The 10450-nt window shown below is 41.9% G+C and overlaps 1 protein-coding gene and 1 pseudogene across 3 annotated transcripts in view; one reads left to right on the top strand and one right to left on the bottom strand.

Annotated features, from left to right (window-relative positions):
* Tbc1d25 (TBC1 domain family member 25) overlaps window positions 1–10450 on the bottom strand; it is a 43847-nt gene that overhangs the window by 12703 nt on the left and 20694 nt on the right. The gene's annotated exons all lie outside the window — the stretch shown is intronic.
* On the top strand, window positions 3475–3808 carry LOC101567884 (annotated as a pseudogene). The gene has a single exon (XR_001117145.1). The product of XR_001117145.1 is annotated as a U6 snRNA-associated Sm-like protein LSm3 pseudogene (transcript).

The following is a 10450-nucleotide window of genomic DNA, read 5'->3' as shown; positions in this document are numbered from 1 at the left end:
AATAATTCCAGGTGAACTACTTTTACGTTAGTAGCTTCTTTACAGTAGTTCTTTCTTTCTTTTTTAAAAAATTATTTATTTATTTGTTTAGTTATTTTTGTGTGTGGCCAGCTCAGCCCACCAGGGGGCGGGGCTGGCTGGCATGTGGTGCTGGGGATTGAACCGCAGTCCCTGTGCTTGCTTGGCTTAGCTTGTTCTAAGTAGGTGCTTTAGACCACTGAGCCATCTCATCAGCCCTACAGTAGTTATTTCTATTGGGAATATAAACAGATGGTAACGTTTGTAGAAATGGCTAGGTATTTTTTTTTTTCTATTTTGTACCCATCTTTAAATTTTTTATATTTTATTGGTAGTTACCAGTGTATTCTTCTTAATGCAAAAGGAAAGTGTTATAGTTTGTGTCTAGTTGTTCCCCTAAACCCGCATGTAGGTCATGGGGCAGATGCAGCTGGAGTAGCAGCAAAGGGCTTGAGGGACGGGGCCAGAGGAGCAGGGCGGGGCGGGGCCAGAGAGGTGTAAATCGTTAAATTGAAAGCCACACTGCCCGCCCCCCCCCCCCCCAGTCAGCGGACTCCCTCAGAGATGTGGAGCGAGTCATCCAGGACATGGCAGTGCCCCAGCCTCTCCTCCAATGTCTTGAAATCTCCAGATTTCAGTGAGCTAAATAAACCTTTTCTTCCCTCAAAAAAAAAAAAAAGTAAAGCCATATTAACATGCTGAGCTGTAAAAGGCTCAAGTCAACAACTTCTGACATTGCCAGTCCTACGAATAACCCACTACTATTATGGACTACTGGACTGTATTGGATTATCTTGCTGAATTTATACACGTATGATATTTAGGACAGATATACACCTACTTTCTCTTAATCCAATGAATAGTAAGATTTCTTCTAATAGTGTTTATGGACAGGATATTATGTTTGCATCTTGTACTATGAATAACCATTACAAAGACAACAATATGCAATGTATTAATTATTGAAACTGTCCTACTAATTGGTTTTGAAACTGTCTCACTACTATTTGTTTCTCAATAAAATTAATTTAAAAAAATTTTCCTACGGGTTTCTGCTGGTCTATGGAAAGGAGCAGTTAATCCTTAATTTTATTTTTTCATTTTTCTCTGTTAATTTCTTATAACTTTCTTTTTCTAATTTTGCATGCATACATCTGGTAATCTAAACAACTAATTTGAAGACAACATTAGGCAATACAACAAACACTGTCAAATTCATATTATATTGTTTAGTGAAATTCTGTATCATTTCTAATTTTTTTATTATCATTATTTTGTACTCTCTTAAAACACACAAACAAAAAACAGACAGAAAGAATAGCCAGCCAACCAGAATGAGACACAGGAGGCCGGGGAGATGGCTCAGTAGAATAAGTGCTTGCCTGGCAAGCGCCAGGGCCTGAGTTCAATCCCTGGTTCCACCAAAATAAATAAATAAATAAATAAATAAATAAACAAACAAACAAACAAACAAACAGAATGAGACACAGACAGATGTACAGTCAGAGGATGTAAGGACAATTGGCTTATATCTAAATGTCCCTCCAAAACCTCATGCACCCAGGCGTCTGGACCTAGAGTGTGTGAATCTGTATCACAGGCACCTAATAAGCCCACTGATTAAATTAGTATGGTTCTGATTGTGGCTGAATGGATTTACTGAAGACAGGAGACCTACCTTGGCTGTCAGTGGGACCAGCCAATGGGGTTGTAACCTAGATAGAATAAGGAGGGAAAGAGAGGCTCACTGCTTTGGTGCTTCCTGTTTGCCTTGCTAGGCTGTTTCTCCTCCATGATAACCCTCTGCCATGCCATCCTGCCCTGGAACCAGCAGAATATGTACTTAAACTTCTACAAACTGTGGGATAAATTAAACCTTTCTTCTTTGAACTTGTAGGCATCAGATATTGTATCTCAGGAAGAAGGTAAAACAGACAGAAATATGGACACAGATCAAGGGACAGACTGACAGCAATATATACAGACAGAGAGATACAAACAAAAAAATGGACAGGTGGACTAAAACACAGAGGGAGGCCGGAGAATAAGTGCTTGCCTGGCAAGCATAAGGACCTGAGTTCAATCCCCGGTTCTGGAAAAAACAAAACAAAACAAAACACAGAGGGAAGGACAGAAAGACAAATAGACAACAAGATAAGTGGACAGGCATACAAAAAAAAAAAAGGCAGATGGAAAGCCAGATGAATAAACAGTGGACTTTAGCAAGAGGATCAAGAGTTCAAGCCCAGACTGGGATAGAGTGTGTTTAAGGCCAGCCTGGACTACCTAGTGAGATTTTGTCCCCCCCAAATCCCTAAACATTAAAAACTGTAACACCAGCCCAGTCTTCATGGCACATGCCTATATTCTCAGCTGTTCAGGAGGCTGTGGCAGGAGGACCCAAGTTGGAGCTCAGTTGGGGCAATTTAGTGAAATCCTTTCTCAAAATAAATAAAAAGAGGGGCCGGGGAGATGGCTCAGTGGAATAAGCGCTTCCCTGGCAAGCGCAAGGGTCTGAGTTCAATCCCCAGTTCTGCAAAAATAAATAAATAAAAATAAATAAATAAATAAATAAATAAAAAAAAAGGGCCAGGCTGCGAGGCACATGTTTGTAGACCCAGTAATTGCAGCACAGAGACAGGAAGGCTGCCAGGAGTCAAGGCCAGTGTGGGGTACTTAGTGAGCTCAAGGCCAGTCTACACTATATAGCCAGACCCTGTCTCAAAATGGGGGGGTCAGTCGGTCAGTCTGGGACATAAGTGGAAAAGCGGCACTGGATTCAATTCCTAATACCACATACAAACTGCAACACCAATCAAATTCACATCAGGATTTCACTGTATTATTATTATTATTCTTTTTCATGGTACTGGGGATTGAACTGTGGGCCTTCACACTGAGCTACATTCCCTATCCTTTTTTTATTTTTTATTTTGACATTGTGTCTTGCTAAGTCATTAAATTGCTCAGGCTGGGCCCCCAGTTGTAATCCTCCCGCCTTAGCAGCTCAGAGTGCTGGAATTACAGGTGTGGCACACCTGGCTCAATCAAGAGTTTAATACAATGAGAAGCTAATTCTATTGAATATGAGGAATACTAAGTGCATGACAATACTCAAGAAAAATTTTTGAGCTGGGCATGGTGGCACACACCTGTAATTTCGGCATCGTAGAAGCCTGAGGCAGTAAGGAGAGTCACCTGTAGAGGACACATTCTCTCAGGCTTTCACAGAGAGCACATTGGTCAAGCAATGGCCGTGACTCAACACAAGGCTGACACTGACAAAGGATCTGCAAACTGCGGTACAGGGTTACAGGATAAATCTTGAGAGGACTTGACTGACCTTATCAGATACAAAGGTTACATTTCTTGTTGTATAGGTCTTGCTTTATCTTGGTCTTAACCACAGGCAGAAAAGTATAAAAACGAGGTGTATAAAGTAAAGCCATGGCAGGGTTTGAAAGATGGCGGACGACGTGGACCAGCAACAAACCACCAACACCGTAGAGGAGCCGCTGGATCTCATCAGACTCAGCCTGGATGAGCGGATCTATGTGAAAATGAGGAACGACCGAGAGCTTCGAGGCAGATTACACGCTTATGATCAGCATTTAAACATGATATTGGGAGATGTGGAAGAAACTGTGACCACTATAGAAATTGATGAAGAGACATATGAGGAGATATACAAATCAACAAAACGAAATATCCCAATGCTGTTTGTCCAGGGAGACGGTGTTGTGCTAGTTGCCCCTCCACTAAGAGTTGGTTGAAATGGAAATTTTTTCCTGTGTGGCAACATTGGGCTGTTTAACTGCATCAGACATTCACGGGACAAGGCTGCACACATATTTGATACCAGGGGATGATTTGCAAAAACCTTGTAACATTTTAAGTTAAGTAGCATTGTTTTTCTTTTAGCTTTCTACTACACATATTCACCAAGGTGCTGAACTTTTTCAGGAGTTGGTTTGCTCTGTCATTCCTGTTAACAGTGTCTAGTGGTTTTTTCTTTAAATTAAACTTGATGTTTCCCTTTTTTAAAAAAAAATAAAATAAAGTAAAGCCATATTAATATGCTGAGCTGTGAAAGGCTCAAGTCAACAACTTCTGTGGATAACCTACTACTATTGTGGACTGCTGGACTGTGTTGGATTGTTTTGCTGAATTCAGGTACCTGTAGTATTTAGATGCCAATGGAACACCCGTTTCTGACAGGACTAAACAAAAAAAGGCAATACAAAGGAAGGACCATTTTGTATCTGTATATGCAGAATAATTACAATAGATATACACCTACTTTCATTTAATTCAATGAGAAGAAAGATTTGTACTAATAGTGTTTGGACAGGATATTCTGTCTGCATCTTGTACTATGGATAAACACTAAGAAGATAACAGTGTACAAGGTATTAATTATTCAAAACTGTCCTATTAATCAGGTTTGAAACTGTCTCATTGATATTTGTTTCTCAATAAAATAAAATAAAAAAAGAAGAAGCCTGAGGCAGGAAGATTAGTGGCCTAAACACCTACTTGGCAAGTGCAAGGTACTGAGTTCGATTCCTGGTACCAAAAAAAAGTAAAAAAAATTAGTGTTTTGTCTTTTTCTTTTTAATAAGTAGCTTAAAATTTTGGTAAAGCACCTATTATACTTAGCCACAGTGAAGTATTTGGAAAATAAAGGTGCTAGGGTCCTCAAACAAACAAACAAACGGAAGCCTGAGGCAGGAAGATTACAAATTGAAATCCCACCTTGGAATTCAGTAAGACCATGTATCAAAATTTAAATAGGGCTGAATGCTAGGTACCACAAAACACAGGGGAAAAAAGAAAGAAAAGCTACCACACTTACAACTCCTGCAGTGCCTGGTGGGGCACACAGTAATCTCAGCACTTGGGATGACTACCAGCTTAAGGCTAGCCTGGAATACATACTGAGACTCTGTTTCAAATAAGAAAGAAACAAAACAACAACAACAAAAAAATAAAATGGGGCTGGGGATTTAGCTCAGTGGCAAAGTGCCTGCCTGGCAAGTATGGTCCAGAGTTCAATTCCCAGTATCCAACAGCAAATAAATAAATAGCCTCCTCCTAAAACTGGTTTGGGATTTCATAAAGAGATCATAGTGTAAGAAAATCAAGAAATTTTAAAAAAGATTTATTTATTTGGTACAGGGTCTCTCTATGCAGCTCAGACTCAGTGATCCTAATGTCTCAGCCTCCTCAGGACTGGGATTAAAGGTGTGTGCCCACCATGCCTGGTTTTGGTGGCTGGCTCGGCACAGGACAGGTACAGCATGCGGTACTAGGGATTGAACCCGGATCTTTGCACTTGCCAGGCAGGTGTTTAGACCACAAGCTATCTCTCCGGCCCAAAAATCAATTTTATTTATGAGACAGAGTCTTCCAATACAAGGCAGGCTGGTCATGAACTCATGGCACTCTTTCTGCCTCAGTCTTTAAAATGTGTTTCTGAGGCCAGGTATGTGGTACACACCTATAGACCCCTACTCTGGAGGCTGAGGCAGGAGGATCACTCTCAGCTTGAGGCCAGCCTGGGCTACAAAGTGAGCTCAACGGCAGCCTGAACTGCATAGGGAGACCGTGTCTCAAAAAGACATACATACATAAGCAAACAAACAAATAAATAATGTATTTCTGCCAAACAGATAAGTATCTTTGTTTCTCTCTGCCTTATTGACAGTTCTTGGGTAGCTGTGGTTTTCCTCATGTTTATTAGCTAGCCAGACCTATTCCTCTACTGAAACAGTGCTACTATATTTCATAGGTGAGGAACTGAGATGTGGGGGAATTACTTAAGTGACTAATCTAAACCATCGATCCAACAGCAGATATAACATGTCCCTAGCTACCTCTTCTTTTCACTCTGTCTCTTGGTTACTTTAACATCATTGACAAAAGTAACTGAGAAGAGAAGTCAACTGAAAGGAAGTGAGGTTTACTCTGGTTTACAGTTTCAGGGCTTTGATTTCTTTTTTTTAAATTTTTAATTAATTAATTAATTAATTTAGTGTGTGTGTGGGGCCAGCTCAGCCCACCAGGGAGCGGGGCTGGCTGGCATGTGGTGCCGGGGAATTGAACCGCGGTCCCTGTACTTTGCTTAGCTTAAGCTTGTTCTAAGTAGGTGCTTTAGACCACTGAGCCATCTTGCCAGCCCAGGGCTTTGATTTCTTAGTCTGCTGGCTCCATTGCTTTGGCCTATAGGGACATAGAGATGCAGAATACCATTGCAAGGGCATGATGTTGTACTTCCAGGAAGATGGCAGAGGGCTGAACAGCAGAGAAACAGCTTCTCTGAGATTTGATGTCCACACACTGGAACATAGCGATGTGAGGAAGAGGAGGAGGGAAGTGGGTCCCAGGGCCCAATCGAGGGCCTGAAGCAAGAACGAAGCCCCCAGGGAGAGCAAAGAGAAACCTCAACACAAGAGGACAAGGTGGCAAGTAGCACTTTCTCCCTGAGCACTGATCACCGTGTGATCTAGGGGCCTCCACAGAAAAACGTCCAGTGGGACAGACCCGTGGACTGCGGTGGCTGGCGAGTTATTTGGGATCAGACACCCCCAGGAGAGGGCAACTGGCCAGCAACAACTGAGCTTTGCACTCAGAGCAGCTGCAGGCCAGCTCCATCCAGGGGCTCCTAGTGTCAGGGTGGGGCACAAGTGAATTCACACCAGCAGAAGGCACAGGAGTTGAGTTTTGCACACTGAACTCATAGGGTTCCAGCTTCATTGTGAGAAAACAGCCTGAAGTTCAGTGGAACTGAAGGTGCAGGGTGGCTGGGATTATGCACTAGTCTGCCATAAATCTACCACTGGCTGGCTGGGATTAGTCAATATGTCTGCCCACTCATTTTACCAGTGACAGCAGAGATGCACCCAGAAGTGGCTATTTGTTTCTTTTTCTTGTATTTTAGGGAAGGTTCTACAGGGTGTTCGGGTCTCATTACAAGATCAGACTCTAGTGATCTGCCTGTTTATAGCCTCCCAAGAGATGGGATTACAGGCGTGCGCCACCAGTCCCAGTCTCAATTTTTGTCTCAGTGTACCCCAGAGGCTGGGCAGGCACGGCAAGCCTGGGTATTGAACCCTAGGTCCCAGCGCCTGCTTGCAGGCGCTTTAATCCGCTGAGCTATTCAGCTGCCCTCTCTTCTTCTTTCTCTTCTTCTCCTTCTTCCTTCTCCTTCTCCTTCTTTTTTTTTTGACTTGTTATTGTGATGACAGGTGTGCTGCAGCTGTGGCCCGTGACCGCGAGGTTTTTTCGCTCCTCCAGCAGAGGGCGCGCTCTATGGAGCGGCTTCTGGAGCGGCCACTTCCTGCTGCCTACTCTTCCACTGCTGGATTTGCTGGCTGACCGCTTCATAAAGGGAGTGGGGGGGGAACTGATACCACCTTACTAACCTCTTTCCCTTGGGCCGTGAATACAAGGGAAGATCAAGTTTTCTTTCTTTTTTCTTATGGTCCTAGGGACAAATACAGGGCCTCGTGCATGCGTTATGCCCCTGAGCCTGTATCCAGCCCTTACATAGAAATTTTTACAAACTGACACCTACATTTTTGGGCCGGGGAGATGGCTCAGTGGAGTAAGAGCTTCCCTGAAAGCGCAAGGCCGTGAGTTCAATCCCTGGTTCTGCCAAAAAAAAAAAAAAAAAATCTACATTTTTTTTTTACCAATGACTAAGGTGAATCAGTGTCTCTACTGTCTGCTGTATGGAGGCTTTGTGACAGTACAGTATTCTACTGTTTCTGCTGAATATTGGACATCTGGACTGTCTAGTGTGGTAGCTCTGGTAGTGGGGTTTTCCCTCCCCCAGAGACTGCTAAGTGTGAGGGGTGATGACTGTAGCCATCTGTTTAGTGAGTTTTCTACACTCTCAGATATAAAAGACAAGATTTTGGCTAACAATCATGGAGAGAAATTTTTTAATGACAGGGTCTACAGGGTCTTACTATGTAGATAGGACTCATAGTGATTCTCCTGTTTTCTGCCTCCCAGGTGTTGGGATTATAGGCACACACCACCATGCCTAGTCTCAATTGCCTTCTCATCGTGCCCCAGGGGTGGAGCTGGCACGGCAGGTTGGGTTCGAACCCTGGGCAATGCAGTCTGCCTAAGCAGACACTTTAATCTGTTGAGCTATCTGTCTGGCCTGAGAGATTTCTTAAAAATAATGATGGACTGTAAAAATTAATCCAATACCTGCTAGATAATAAAAGAAGAATAAAATAAGATTAACTGGAGTCGATGAAGAAAGCAAGAGACAGCTCAAACAACATAAAAATCTGTTCACAGTAGTCATGGCAGAAAACTTCCCAAGCATGGAAAAAGAATTTGACATACAGAGAAGTGTGGCATACAGAACTCCAATTATCCATGATCCAAAAAAAATCACCAAGGCATACAATAGTCAAGATTCCAGAAATTCAATACAATAACAGAATATTAAAAGCTGTTAGAGAAAAGAAACAAATCGCCTACAAAGGAAAGCCCATGAGAATCACAGGTGACTTCTCAACGCAAACCCTCAAGTCAAGGAGAGCTTGGAGAGAAGTGCTTCAAGCCCTGAAAGAAAGAACTTCCATTACGGATGACCCACTACTATTATGGACTACTGGACTATATTGGATTATTTTGTTGAATTCACACACCTACAATATTTAAATGACAATGGAATACCCATCTCTGGCAAAACTAAACAAAAAAAGGGGATACAAATGAAGGACCATTTTGTATCTGTATATCCAAAATAGGATAGATATACAGCTTACTTTCTCTTAATTCAATGAGAGGAAGGATTTGTACTAATAGTGTTTGGACAGGATATCATGTCTGCATCTTGTATTATCAATAAGTACTAAAAGACAACAATATGCAATGTATTAATTGTTGTAACTGTCCTACTAACCTGTTTTGAAACTGTCTCATTGCTATTTGTCAATAAAATTAATAAAAGAGAATATAATATTAAAAAAAGAAAGAACTTCCAATCCAGAGTAATATACTCCACAAAATTATTTTTCAAAATTGATGGAGAGGGCTGGTGAGATGGCTCAGTGGTCTAAAGCCCCTACTTAGAACAAGCTAAGATAAGCAAAACACAGGGACCGCGGTTCAATCCCCCAGCACCACATGCCAGCCAGCCCCGCCCCCTGGTGGGCTGAGCTGGCCACACACTCACGAAATAAATAAATAAATAAATAAATATAAAAAAAATTGATGGAGAATTAAGGGGATGGGGAGATAGCGCAGTAGAATAAGCACTTGCCTGGCAAGCTCAAGGGCCTGAATTCAATCCCAGGTTCCAGAAAAAAAAGAGAAGATGCTTCCATGACAAAGAACACCTAAAGAAATTCATCAACACAAAACCAGCACCCCAAAATGTTCTGAAGAAATTCTAAAAAGAGATAACAAAGTCTATAACTCTATGAATCTCAACAGAATGAATTCATCAAGTAAAGAAAGCAATTAAAGGGCTGGCCAGATAGCTCAGTGCCTGCTTAGGCAGACACAGGGTGCCAGCCCCGCCCTTGGGTTGCTCTGAGACAGAGATCCTGTAGACCCTGTACTAAATACATTTTTTAAAAAAGAATACCTGTATTTAAAAAAAAGCAATTAAACGGAGGGTGAAAAAAAGGGAAATTGGGGAAAAAAGACAATCAACAAGAAAATAACACAACAAGGATAAGTCAATCTATCATCAGTTATGTAAATGGTCTCAATATACCAATCAAAAGAAACAGGATAGGGTCGGGGAAATAGCGCAGTGGCATAAGCACCTGCCTGGCAAGTACAAGGTCCTGAGTTCAATATCCCTGGTACTCCAAAAGAAAAGAAAAGAAAACAAACAAACAAACAAAAAACCAAAACAGGATGGCAGAATGGATCTAGAAGATCGAAAAATAGAAGAAATATGTTTAATTCAAAAAGAAATTCTTAGGGCCAGGGAGACAGCTCAGTGGCATAAGCACACGCCTGGCAAGTACAAGGTCTCGAGTTTGATCCCTGGTACCAAAAAACCCAAATCCAACCGACTAAACAAACAAAAAGAAATTCTTAGACTGAAAGTCACACAACAAAATCAAAGGACACTCTATAGAACAGGAAACTAAAAAAACCAGAGGTGCCGGGGTGGTGGTACACACTTGTAATCGTAGCACTGAGGCAGGAGGATTGCCATGAGTTTGAGGCCAGCCTGGACTACACAGAGAGCTTAAAGTCAGCCTGAACTATACAGCGAGACGCAGTCTCAAAACAAAACAAAACAAAACAAAACAAAACAAAACAAAACAAAACAAAACACAGGGGCAGCTATTCTATTTGTGGAGAAAGTGGCCTTCAAGCCATGACTGATGAAAGATAAACAATGTCAATCAGGGTGCATCCATTTTCCTAGAAAGGTCTCAAGTGT

This window comes from Octodon degus, unplaced genomic scaffold (assembly GCF_000260255.1).
Source record: "Octodon degus isolate 3935 unplaced genomic scaffold, OctDeg1.0 scaffold00055, whole genome shotgun sequence".
NCBI classification, from domain to species: domain Eukaryota; kingdom Metazoa; phylum Chordata; class Mammalia; order Rodentia; family Octodontidae; genus Octodon; species Octodon degus.
Note: the sequence above shows the minus strand (reverse complement) of the source record. Positions and strands in the feature narration are given on the sequence as shown.